The sequence below is a fragment of the Acinonyx jubatus genome, chromosome B1, assembly GCF_027475565.1.
Source record: "Acinonyx jubatus isolate Ajub_Pintada_27869175 chromosome B1, VMU_Ajub_asm_v1.0, whole genome shotgun sequence".
NCBI lineage: Eukaryota > Metazoa > Chordata > Mammalia > Carnivora > Felidae > Acinonyx > Acinonyx jubatus.
The window spans coordinates 13,243,323-13,257,446 of NC_069382.1; the positions used below are offsets into that span (position 1 = coordinate 13,243,323).

At 39.7% G+C, this 14,124-nt stretch overlaps 1 protein-coding gene and 1 pseudogene across 17 annotated transcripts in view; one reads left to right on the top strand and one right to left on the bottom strand.

Annotated features, from left to right (window-relative positions):
* Positions 1-14,124, top strand: part of TENM3 (teneurin transmembrane protein 3) — a 1,268,347-nt gene that overhangs the window by 1,059,043 nt on the left and 195,180 nt on the right. The gene's annotated exons all lie outside the window — the stretch shown is intronic.
* Positions 283-1,995, bottom strand: LOC106979309 (T-complex protein 1 subunit zeta-like; annotated as a pseudogene).

Sequence of the window (14,124 nt, forward strand, 5' to 3'; positions counted from 1 at the left end):
ACGTGTCTGTGAGATCCCTAAAGACCGCAGCTAACTCGGGAGAGATAGAGCCAGCTTTATCTCACATCAACTATGGAGATACAGCCCAAGGGAGACACATCCCAGAATAAACCCTTTGCTATTTGCCTTTATAATGTCTTTGATCAATTGTTTTATCTTGAGTAGATGTTTTTGCTTTGTTTTTGAAGGAATATTGAATAACAAGGTAGATCACATGTGCTCTTCTAACATGCACTTTTTGGATCAGAGAAGCTAAAGCAAACAGCATGATCATTGGTAAAAATGGCCTGTTTTATGTGTGTATACTGCAGTGCAGTTTAAAAAATGCTGTAATTATAATTCCAGAACTTAAGAATTTGGGTGGATGCCAGCATTCTCCCCTTCATAGGGGAAATTCCTTTGCAAATCATTTGAAGTTGGGACAAAAATTCCGTAGCTCCTTTCTTAAGATCATTGCGTCTTCATGGTGCAGATGATACAGGGCAGAAGCTTCAGTTCAGCCTCCTGGAGAAGATACTGCAGTTCCTGTGGTCTCATCAACCTGGAGAACGTTGGTGGCTGTCACAGTGCAGGAGTGAAGAAGCTGTGTCTTCACACAATAGTTATCCCCTGGGCCAACGTCTGTTGCCACCACTGGCCCACCTGTGTTCAAGTCCACACCTACAAGTTCACCAGATTCTGAACGCTCTGCTCTAGCTTGACTTTCAGTTCACTGGGACGTCAAAACCAGAGCTCTGGGCAAGAACCACGGCAATCATGAGCAGCACGTTACCAAATGCTTGAATACCAGGCTGGGCTTCCCCTTTATACCAGGCTTATGATCAGGGCTTCTGCCATTGCCACCACCCCTGCACCAGCCCCCGGATGACACAGCCATCAGCCATGGAATTGTCAACAGCCCTCAAGCCATCTCTTACTGTATCCTTGACTTAAGTAAGCGTGTGCTTATTTGGTCCTTTGGCCAATATTGTTAACATTTCTCGATGAAGGTGAACTTCTCTTCTCCCAATGTATCCTCGTAGACGAGACCAGCATGTCCCAAACAATCAGGATTTGGGTCATCCAAAGAATGTAAAGCTACCCTCCCACAGGCAAGAATCAGCCTTTCCACAGTTCTCCCTTTAGCTCTGCACAGAGCTGCTATGCCTTCTTTTGCAAGAGCATCTAAAGAAAACGGTCCATTCCCTCGATTAAATAACAACAGATCTTTTCTCTGAGTCTGCACAGACTTTTTCAGCTCTATCATTTTTTAAATTATATCTTCAAAGAATTTTCCTTCCGCTTTTACTACTTTCTGTCTCTCCTCTGCATGCTTGTGAAAGACAAGAATTCGCTTATCTTTTTTTGACATTCTTATGACACATTGCACATATGAGGATTATGAACCGTCCTTTTTTTCACATCAGGATGCCAGGCCCTTTGGTCCCAAACAAGACCTCTGATGAAGCTTGTATTGGTTTCAGATTTACGCTGCATCTCCTTAACCCCAGCCATGAAGAAGTCAGTAGGTTCATCTTGTTTTGTAACGGCCCAGATGGAGTCCGCCACAGCCTTTCTTAGGACGGTAGCACATTCAGTGTGAGCTTTAGTATATGGAGATATTCTGGCCAACACTCTGTGTTACCCTGTCCATCTCTTTGCTCGCTTTGACTTGTTGCAGATTCAGATCTGACTGTTGTTATTCTGGTACAAAGAACTTCAGAAATGTAGAGATCACCTGTTTGGCCAGTGCTCCAACGATGAGGACGGTGGGGATGGCTCACTCACCAGTCATGTCATCTTGGGCTACTTTGGCTCATAAGGAGGCTGTTGGGTGTTGAATTTGCGTTTTACGAAGCAGCACGTTGCCGTACTTAGTAAGCTTGATGTCTCTAGAAGCACGAATTTTCATGGTGCCCTTAGGCCCCGAGTTGGTCCTCAGAGCATCCTGCAGCCCTTGGGCCACCTGGGCTTGGGCATGTCGGCCTTGGGGCTCAGGGTCTTCACGGCCACCATAGCCACACAGCAGAGGAAGAGAAAGAGACCAGGCACGCAGATGCCCAAACTCTTGAGTACATTTATATTTTATAAAATCCAAAATAACGTGTAATAGCATGGGATACTTAGAAGTTAGCATCCAAAGCTTTAAACTGTGTGTATGTGCACGTACACACACACACACACACACGTAAAAAATGCTAGAGAATTGTGGAATTTTTTTTAACTGGGAAAAGATATTAGAAATCATAATCTATCCCCCCTAATTTTATAAATAAGGGTAACCGAGGATGAAAGAATAGAATATATTAAAGATAAAGTCAGGAGTTTACATATGTTGGTTTATGTTCAGAGCAATATATATATGGTATCCTGTGTGTATGTATACATATATATACACATATATATACACATACACACATGTACACATACACATGTGTATACATACATATACATGTGTATACATATGTGTATATACATATATACATGTACACATGTGTATACATATACACATACACATATGTGTATGCATACGCATGTGTGTGTATGTATGCACATACATATACATGCATATACATACATATATATACATGGATATCAAATACAAAAATTTCTTTTTTTCACTTGTAACGTCCTAACTTATATATATGGAAGATTATATTATGATTTTGGGTCTTTAATAAATGAAAATGACATGTTTGATATCAAGTTTCAGAAATTTTGAAATTAATGTCAGGACACTAATTTCTCTTAAAAATAAATTGGTAATTGGGGCGTCTGGGGGCCTCAGTCTTGGAGCGTCCAACTCTTGATTTCAACTCAGGTCGTGACCTCACAGTTCGTGGGATCGAGCCCCCTGTCGGGCTCTGTGCGGACAGCCTGGAGCCTGCTTGAGATTCCTTCTCTCCCTCTCTCTCTGCCCCTCCCCCAGTCACATGCATACATTCTCTCTCTCAAAAGAAATGAAGTTAAAAAAATAAATTAGTGATTATATTTAGAAAATAACATACTTCTGTAGCACAAACCCAGTGAGTGTAAAATAGTGTGAACTGCATCCACATCCACACGCTTTCCTTACTCGAAGATAATGCACATGCACACTGATGAAGGTTTTGTAAGTGATGTGTGCTTGGCACGTATTTTGTGTATAACAAGCGATTTAGTAAAATATTCAGGCAAAGCAGATAGATTCAAGACCACGCATGTGGGAATACAACAGATTCTGGCAGAGGATTTTTTTATTGATAAGTAAATTCTAGTAATCCAGACTTCACCTCAGTTTTAAAAGAATCATCCTGATTTTCAGCAGAAGGGCCTATTTATTGTAAACCCTAAGCAGTCTTTCCGAAACCTGAAGAAGATTTGTGAAAACAGCCTGCAATAAAAATCACGCACGCTTCATAAAACACTACTTGATAGATATCACTTGCGCCATTAGGAACCGAACGACAAAGGATGTAATTTCAGTTCTGGCATGCAATATTAATCGAACGCCTTTAAAACATCTTGCTGATGGGAAGTATGACAACGTGACATTGAAGAACGATCAGCTAAAGACATCTGTCTTAATCAGATTTTCAAAGTCAATGCCATAGAAAGCCAAGTTGTTTCATTCACTTTTACGTTTTCCCATGTTTCAGTGAGAGCATGGTTTCTAGTACGTTGCTTTAAATACAAGGAGTACAAATTAGTGCCTCCAAGTATGAGTTCATTATATGAGATTGAAGCACACTTTAGCCACACGTGTGGAATTATCTCTGTAATAATGTACATTCTTTCCACCTTTTATGCTAGTGATGCATTATCCTGTGTAAACACTCTAAATGATATTAAGAGATCCTTTTAAAACTATTTTTAGGTATATATTTGCCCTTATAAATGAAAATGGAATGTTTTTAAAGACTTTCTTGTGCACCTGGGTGGCTCAGTCGGTCTGACTCTTGATCTAAGCTTAGATCGTGATCTCACGGTTTAGGACATCAAGCCCGCATTGGGCTCTGCACTTACATCATGGAGCCTGCTCAGGATTCTCTCTCTCTTTTTCTCTCTGCCCCTCTCCTGCTCATGCTTTCTTGCTCTCACAATAAATAAAAACACTTAAAAATAAATAAAAACCTTGTAGAAAGAAATTAAGAAGTTATTGGGGCACCTGGGTGGCTCAGTCGGTTGAGCATTCGACTTCAGCCCAGGTCACTATCTCACAGTTTGTGAGTTTGAGCCCCGCTTTGGACTCCAGCACAGAGGCCTCTTCAGATCCTCTGCCTCCCCTGCCCCTCCCCTGCTTTCACTCTCTTAAAAATAAAATAAAATAGTTTTAAAAATTTTTTTAAAATATTAAATTATCTTACGGACATGCTCACATATAAACATTTTCTTTAGCCAAAAAAATTATACGTATATATATTAATACTTCACAGTTTATAAAAATACTCTAAAATATACATTATCTCTTTTAATTCCCTGTATAGGAGTGATTATTAACCCCGTTGTACAGATGAGGCATTGGAGAGTTTAGAACATGAAATTGATTTGCTCAGGTTACACAGTTACTAAATCTTAGAGAGGGAGCTTGCACCCACGTGTTACAGACTGAATGTGTGTTTCTCCCCAAGTTCATATGTTGAAGCCCCAACCCCCCCCCCCATGTGACTTTATCTGTCGATGGGAACTCTAAAGTAGTAACTAAGGTTACTTGGGATCATAAGGGTGAGGGTTTGGTTCCACAGGATTGCTGTTGTAAGATGAAATGCCAGTGAGCTAGCTTGCTCTCTCCAGGAGCTAAGTGAGGACACGGGCAAGGCAGCCATCCGCAAGCCAGGAAGAAACCCTCACCAGAAACTGATTCTGCTGCACCTTGATCTAGGACTCCAAGCTTCCAGAACTGTGGGAACATTAATTTCTACTGTTTAAGTCCCCCATTCTGTTTTATCATGGCAGCCTGAGCAGCCTACTCGACCAGATCGTTACTTTTCGGCATTGTAAATCCACTTATCTCTTCGATGGAAAATGTTAATACCTTGCCATGAAAATGCTCGTGGGCTCGTGGAAGAAAAGATCAGATGATCTGCGAAAGGATATCTTCGTCACCTGCTTTCTTCGGAACCTCTATTTTGAGAGGAAGGTTTCTAGTGGCAATTAGCATCCCGTAGAAAAGCCCCAGCCTTCCAGCGTCAACAAATCGTGCTTACTACTACTTTAAAAGTCACAACAAAGCCTCAGAAAATCCAGATCATTAATCTCCTAAACAACAGTAACTCATATTTCTATAGTACTTTGCAGTTCTTTTCACTGCAAAGTCATTAAAGCAGCAGAAAAAATACATACTGGGAAGGGGCTTTTACTGTTACGTACACACCAAATGTTATCCCAAAATTATTGACCTAGGAGGGCAATTCAGCAAGGAAGCAAGTGTCAGCTTAAACTGTGACTGTTTCTCTTTTAATCAAACAGCATCATTGCATGGTTTCCACTTAAGAAATCGCTCTCATTGATCATGCCAAGAATGGGAAGGATACAGCGGGTTCTGTTAGGTTTTTTGCATCTACATAATATTTAGTGTCTGTGGTAACACGCTTCCCTACCTAGGGGCCATCACGTGACTGGAAGGAAACGTCAAAGATTTTATTCTGTTTCAAAATTAAGACCCTTATAGACAATCTGGACTCAATAAATTGCAGATAACAAATATGAAATCAAATAATATGCTAGGGAAAATGTCAATGGCAAAGTTAGTATTTGGGGGGAAGTGAGATCAACAGTGTTGCTGGATACTTTCTGTGTGTTTTCTGATCACTGATTTTTCCTGTGTTTGCTGAAATATTTAAAAAATAAAAATCAGAAAAAGGTTTGGATAAAGTAAAAATCTCTTTTCCCTAAAAGTGATTTTTAATTAAAAAAAATTTTTTAATGCTGATTCACGTTTTGAGAGACAGAGACAGAGTGCAAGCAGCACAGGGGCAGAGAGAGAGGGAGACATAGAATTCGAAGCAGGCTCCAGGCTCTGAGCTGTCAGCACAGAGCCGGACGCAGGGCTTGAAATCACGAACCATGAGATCGTGACCTGAGCCGAAGTCGGATGGGTAACTGACAGAGCCACCCATACGCCCCAGTTCTTAATTTTTAAAATGTATTGTAACCCATAACTTTTAAGAGATTCGTTAGTTTTCTTTTAGGCTTGAAAGTTTCATGCTGGCTTTTTTTAATTAATTGTTTACACAAAAAATTTTAATAGTAAAATCTGAAGTAAATTTAAGTTTGATACAAAATGATTTTGACTATATGTTCCTTAAGATGTTGCTAGTTTACAACATATGTAGTACAGCATGGTTTATTTTAGAATAAAAATATTATTTTTAACATTTATAACAAGATAATATGGTGTGGTATTTGTGCCATGAATTAATGTGGTGGAGTTTTCATAATACTTACAGTTGAAATAAAGTAATTTTTAGTGTATGTTCCTTAAATGCTTTATATGTATAATTTAAGATAATATGGGGCTTTTAGTTACCTTAAATTTTGAATATTTATAACATAATTTAATGTTTCAAGAAAATATCGTGTTGTACCCAAAAGAATTATAAAGCTAAAAAACTTCAGAATTCATTGTCTGAGCCCACCTTGCTCCCCACGGCATTTATTTACAGAGAAGAAAAACTGAGCCCCAGAAGTTAATTGATTTATATGTGGTTTAGTTAAAGCCAGAACTAAACCTTATACTTTGTTTCCTTTTACACAAGACATCTTCTATAAAGACATCTTCTCTGTGATAACTGAAAAGCATAGCAAATTCAGGTCATTTCGAATATTCCATTTGCTTTTCTTATTCTTTAAAGCCATTTGTTATGCGTAATAGCATTTAGTCGCCTCCTAGCCTATCCTTATCCATATTACAAATATGTGCTTTATTATATCATGTCATGTACTCCATTGAAAGTCAATAAAATTTAATTGCACTAAAATCAAATGATCATTAGGTAATGAGAGAGAAGAGAAGTTTTGATTGATCATATGTCAACAATTCTTTATTGTCAAGACTAGGACAACTTCTTCCCTTTTTGCTTACTCTCTCAGGTAAAGTACTTTAAAATGGGTGGAAGAATATCCTGAAACATATACTGAGGCATTTTAAAGGTATTTTTATCCAGTTTTCTATGCATGTGTAATAGGTATGTTTTATGTATGTTTCTATAAGAAATGATTGTGCAAAACTAAGAATTTCATGGAGGATAAATCTGCAGCATTACTAGGGTTAAGTATACTAAACAATGAGTTATTTCACAAGCAGAAGGTAGCCATTTACATTTGTTTCCATCCACTGAAATAAGTTAGGGTGTTTGACATTTTAGATTAGCTGCATACTCTTGAGCAGGAACCATTGCAGTCTGAGTTCTCTTCAAAGAGAAGTTACTACAATTTAGGAGAAGTCGCCTTTGAAATAAAATATCACCCCCGCCAAAAGCTTTTATCCAATAACCAAAAAGAGAATAGCAGAGATAATTCATATGAAATGAAAAAGAGATCAGTACATTCATGTTCTATATGCCATAAGCATGATATTAGGAACTTTGGAGAAAGCTGTTTAAGCAACTCTAAAGAAGGCTCAGTTGTTGGCTCTGCAACTCTGTCTGGATGTATACTGAGCTCTGTTATCCTATCTTTTTTTGTCTTAGAACTACTCTTTCATGTTTAAGCACTCTTGATTTCTCTGATGCCATCGGAGTGATTTCCCCAAATCTCTTTTCCAATTCACTGGTACTCTCTACAGTGGTATCTAATATACTGTTGAAACCATAGAATAAGTTTCTGATTTCAGTGGCTGCATTTTTCTTATTTATACACATCCTACTTTTTTAACTGCATTTTTATACTGTCTTATTCTTATGGTTTTAATTTCTTTCAAGTCTTTAACATCCTAAACATACTGAAGTTTTAGTAAATGATTATATTATCTGAAGTTTTGGGGGAGAGCAGTTCTGCTGTTTTGTCTGTAGAATTTGCCTCAAGGTAGATTGTTCCCATTTAAACTTTGTGACTTTAGTCTGTTAATTTACTGAAAGCTGTATTTTGTTTGTGGAAATCCTTTGTGACTTGGGTTGAGAGCGTATTCTTTAAAGAAGTTTTGCATTTGTTTCTGCAAGGTACCCCAGGGAGGAGCATTGCAGATCCAGGATCAATTTTAATATTAATTTTTTGGCTGGAAGTTCCCAAACTACATTGAGAGTATAAGTCTGAATCTCCTATGCCAACCCCAAAGAAGCCCAGGCTAGTGGTTAAAAATTTCAGGAGTTGGTTTCTTTCCCGTGTAGGACTCAAGACAACACAGCAAGTTTCCTTACTGTTCCATTTGCAGTGAGATGTTTTAAGTCTACTCTTGGACTGAGGGTATAGTATTTCAGGGGTCAAGCCTCATATACGTAGGGGTCTCAGTAACAACTGGTGTATTATGTTTTGTTTCTTCTTTGGACATCAGAAAGGTTACAGAGACAGGCAGTTCTCTGCATAGAAGCTACCAGGTCATCTCACATGCTGTCAGCAATTTTTCTCTCCCCTTGGTTCCTGGCCACTTCTTTCTTCCAATTCAGTTATATTAACCTAAAGTAAAAGTTCCACTGGTAGGCTGACTCTTGGCTCTTTTGTTTCCTGTTACGTCCTCCCTGCCTGGAACAGAGTCTGTATAACTGTTAGACACTCAGTAAGTATGCTAAGTGCATCAATCCAAAAGGTATTTAATATATTTTACCCAGCACTTCTAGCATTTTATGGCAAGGGAGTTGGCAGGTGATCTGGGTGGTCACACGGTTTGAAGTAGAAAGTGCAGTGAACTCTCATAGAAAAAAGAATGCAAAGATTAAAGTCTTTAAGTTTTGGGGCGCCTGGGTGGCTCAGTTGGTTAAGCATCTGACTCCTGATTTCGGCTCAGGTCGCGATCTCACTATATGTGAGACTGAGCCCTGCATCAGGCTCTGAGCTGAGCACGGATCCTACTTGGGAATCTCTCTCCCTCAAAGTAAATAAACTTTAAAAAAATAAATAGATAAATAAAGCCTTTAAGTCTTTCTTTTAATCCTCATTTCAAGGTTTGACCCCAAGGAAACTAAACCAAATTCTCACCAAGTATAGTAGTAAATCAGTTCACCTGTGCTCACTGAAATTATACCCTGTAGTCAGTACAAGTCTTTCTTTTGTGCCTTCTCATTTATCTCTACGTTTTTCATACTCAAATGTCTTTCTATAAATTATCTGGTGATCAGTCATCTGGTGATGAAGGGGGTAAGCACAATATTATTTATGTGTATGGTTTCTGAAACACACTTTAAATTCTTGTTTGATTTGCATGCAGCTGTATGAAATGTTTAAGTGACAGGTGGCTTGTGGTGAAAATGTTTACGTGGTGCCATATTTTAACCAAAGGCTTGCAGGGGTCCATCAGTGAGCAGTGCACTTTCAAAGACTTGAGCCGGAAGAGTAAGTTTATGTGAAGTAATTTTCTGAGTGAGATGAGGCCTTTCATTTCCAGTTTCCACCATAGTAGTTTAGGTAGGTATCTTATTAATACAGCATTGTTGGAGGGAAAGGAGAGAAATTGGAAGTCACCCTGAATGTCTAAATATTTTTGCTCTACTATGAGCTCCACTGAGGTGTGGTCTGACAAAAAAAGACGTATTTCCTCAACTCAGATTTTCCCCATTTATAAGGAAAAGTCTTGGTGCTTCCATTTTTTCCTCAGAGGAGAATAAAGGCAACTCAATGTCTGTAATGTGTATGAGATTTTTCTGGGCAAAAGAGACATTTTCATTGTATAATTTACTGATTTCAGTGTCATAAGATGTTTTGAATTTATATCATGCGCCCTTCCTAGTAGCTCTTGAAATGTAGCCAGATGAAGGAGGTGTTGTTACCTACACTTACCATTAGAAAATCAAGGGAAAGGGGCACCTGGGTGGCTCAGTCGGTTAAGCCTCCGACTTCGGCTCAGGTCATGATCTCACGGTCCGTGAGTCCGAGCCCCGCGTCGGGCTCTGTGCGGACAGCTCAGAGCCTGGAGCCCGCTTCGGAGTCTGCGTCCCCCTCTCTCTCTGCCCCGCCCCTGCTTGTGCCCTCTCTCTCTCTCTTTCCCCCCCTCTCTCAAAAATAAATAAACATTAAAACAAACAACAACAAAGAGGTCAGTTTCGAAGAAAACTCGGGTTTCATTAGTAACCGGTAGGAGAAAGTTAGGGATGTTAACCAGGGAGTGAAGTGAGAAGAACACATTTTGCGATCTAGAAAGAAGGGTTTCAGCCCCATCTTTGCTAAGCATCAGTAAATGGGTTTGGCTCCTTCTAAATGTTTGTGTAGCTCAACACGGCCTGTGGGTCATATTATAAACTGTCAGGGGACCAGAACCAGAGTTTATTTGTTTATTCAGCCTGCTGCCCGTAGCGTCCAGGAGTACAGAAGCCATAGGCAAATGAATGTCCAGGATGTGTCTTGCCTAACGGCACTTCTCTGGGTTCAGTAAAGTTAAAAATGTGTTTGTTCCTTTGTGTGTGTCTCTCTCTCCGCCCTCCTTCCTCCTCTCCTTCCCTCCCACCCCCATTTGTCTTTTGTTAGTGGATTTTATTCACGTTGCAACCAATTGTTTTCATACAACACAGCTGTCGCCCTTCGATTCCGTCCCCCTTGTGAAGCAGGGTACTTCTCTTCTAGGGACCTGGGCCACCCCACAGCTGAGGTCCAGGGAAGGAAGAGGACAGACTTGTGAAGGAAGGTGTGTGGGACAGAGTGGTCGGGGTGACTTTGGGGACACCTCTTCAGCTTCCTCTTCGCCTCTCACCTGACACTTACCTTTCGGTTCCTCCCACGCGAACAGGGGCGCGTGCATGCGCGCGCACGCGCGCGCACACGCAGACACGCATGCGCACAAAGATATTTTAATCCCCCAGCTTTCCTGTTGCCGAGTTCATTTCCACAGTGTTCCCCAAAGACCATAGCCCAGGGCTGTAAAGCAGAGAAAAACTGGGACTGAACTGCACACAGCAGTCTGGAAGCTGCTTTTAATTAAAAAAAAATTGAACCAGTAAATATGGCCAGATATGTTTTAAAAAACCAGGTGTCTTCCTCTCCCCCCTTTTGAAAATTCTTGACTTGCTTCTCTGGTCATACTACACGGGAAGAAGAGACAGGCTGACTTCATGACTGTGAGGTTAAAATTCCCTCTTCCGGCCAGACGTTAGTTGCTTTCTGATTCCTGCGACATTTCCGATTCTTGTTTTGGTACCTGTGAAGGGAGAAACTCTTCCTGTTCAGACACACTTGATTGTATGTCCTTGTGCCTTGTGATAGTGGGTATTGATTACTGACAAGGCTTCTCAGTTACAACTGGTCCTTGGACAACATGGGTCCGTTTCTACACAGATTTCTTTCCATAAATACAGGATTGTAAATGTATTTTCTCTTCCTTATGATTTTCTTAGTATTTTCTTTTTTCTGACTTACTTTATGGTAAGAATGCAGTCTATCAATCAACTGTTTATGTTATTGGTAAGACTTCTGGTCAACAGTGGGCTATTTGTAGTTGAGTTTTTTTGGAGAGTCAAAAGTTATACTCAGATTTTTTACTGCACAGGGGCTCAGTGCCTCTAACCTTTGCGTTGTTCAAGGGTCAGCTGTACTGTTTTCCCTCATAAAGTTCTTCCCTAAAGAGAGTTCTTTCTTTTCTGGCATTAATAAGTTACTATTTAGCACTTACGGTATGTCAGGCACTGTATCTTTCAGATTCTTTAACTAAGCACTATAAAATACATGAAGCTCAGAGAGACAGATACATAACATATTCAAGAAAATATCCCACTGCAAAAGAAAAATCCGTGTTATCGTTATTTGTCTCTATGGTACCTTTCACCTCACCAATCACAATAGCATAGTTGCTATTTAGGAAAAGTTGTTAAAACTTTACTCCCTTTCCTCTGCAGAGCACAAATAATACATCATACATTTGCTTGTAATTGGGGTTTTGTAAGTTGCTTATACTGGAATCTGTCCCGTAATCAGATCTCTTCCGTGGCTCCTAACACTTTCGCGGGTTGTCAACATACCTTATTCAGTGTATGCCATGATCCAAGTCGTTACCCCATGTTAATGGGTTTAATGGGGCGGTCTGAAATGACACTCTTGGGCTAAATTCTTTGGTGACAAAGGGCTGAGCAAAATGACCAAAGTTGGATCTATCTAATATTTGTTACTGATAAATTATCTGCTATAAGTTGTGTTTATCAAATAAAAACAGGCAGCTTCTGGGCTATCCTGAAGTTACACGAGCAATAGGAACTTGAAAAACGTCAGGCAGAAAGAAGGACTAAAATGAGTAAAGGCACTCTTTGGGTATAATACATAATTTCAGTAAGCATAATGCAAAAGATTTTATTTTTTTAAACCGGGAAGAATATTTTGAAAAAATAACGTATGCCTTTCCTAAAATATGTAATTTGGAACATTTCTAATCAAAAGCTTTAAGGCACAAGGAAGACATAACTATGGTTAGCTGAAAGAACATACATTTTATAGATTGTTTCAGATCTTACGTGTTATTTTTTCTGTATTTGTGTGTATTTTTATGTAATCTTGCCATTATTTTCACACCTTACAAGGTAGATTTTGACTATTTCAGCCTCTGCTATGGTTCCAAAGAAATATTCCTAAAACCCGATGTCTGGAGTGGATAACATGGCTCCCTGCCCTTAGGAGATGAGCCCCCAAAGTGGTCTGATGGCGTAATTGTCGCCAGTCTGCACATTTCTAGGAGCCTTTGAAGTACAAGACTGAGTGAAGATATTGAAAAGTCCAAAGAAATTTAAGTTAGAGTCCCTGCCTTTCAGGATGTCAGAATTGAGTTAAGGAAATAGGACAGGTTGCAAATTACCTTGCAGTTAAAGACACTATGGGCAGGCTCAGCTTTTTACCACTTAGACATTCTCTTCATTGAATTCTTCACAAGTTGAATGAATGATTATTCATTCAACAGGTATGTACTTGAGTGAATAAATATTTGTTGGCCACACGTCTATCCCCCTGTGGTCCTTGGGCCCCATGCGGGTTGCAAGGTGAATTCAATGTGAATCCTGCCCATAGAGAGTCTAACAGGAGACATGAGACCTATAAAATTAATTATAATAGAGAGGGGATTTGGAAACAAGCTGTGAAAAGGCACAGATAATATAAGACTCAGAGAAGTTACATGAGGAGGGTTCATGGGGGAAACATTTTCAAAAATATTTTGAGGACTAACTGAAGAAATAGGACATACACCTTTATTTTTTTTTTCACATTTATTTATTTCTGAGAGACAGAGCAGGGCAGAGTATGAACGGGGGAGAGGTAGATAGAGAGGGGGGACACAGAATCCACAGCAGGCTCCAGGCTCTGAGCTGTCAGCACAGAGCCCGATGTGGGGCTCGAACTCACGGACTGCGAGATCATGACTTGACCCAAAGTTGGACGCTTAACCGAATGAGCCACCCAGACAACCCTAGGACATACACCTTTAGAGTCAGTTTTATGTTTTACAGATACTAGGAGGCCATTTGGAGTTTCCAAGAAGGAAAATGACATGTTGAGACCTATGTGTCAGGACCTCCCTCTGGGAGGTCCTATTGTCCCTTCTAGAACTCCAGAGTCGTTCTGTCCAAAACTGTCTCAAATGAGTGCAAAGCCTGTATGATCCATTGATACAGGCTAGACCCTGTTATTTCATTTGTGTCGATTTTGAACCCAGGTCATAAAATTTTCCATGGATATTCAGTTTTTCTTCCTGTGAGTGCTTAAAAAGAATATTTTCTCTGTTTTCAGTAATAGTTGTGCTTTCCTTAAACAAACTCTGCGGTCTTAAAAACACTCCAAATCGTGTGAGTGATCACGTTTCCCTTTTTGTGTGAGCAACTAGATAAATAATTGAGAGCCAGATTTGTATCCTTCTCTAAAAATGTACAGAACTATACAGCAGGCGTTTTGTCCACTAGCTTTATCTTATCTCTCCTACTTGATTTTCTTTTATTCTCTCTTCCTTTCTGGCTATGTTAAATTTTATTTTATCCTGTTATACTTTATAAATTTGTTCTGTCTTGAATAAGTTGGTATAGATTCATACTTCGGCTGATTCACCTCCAA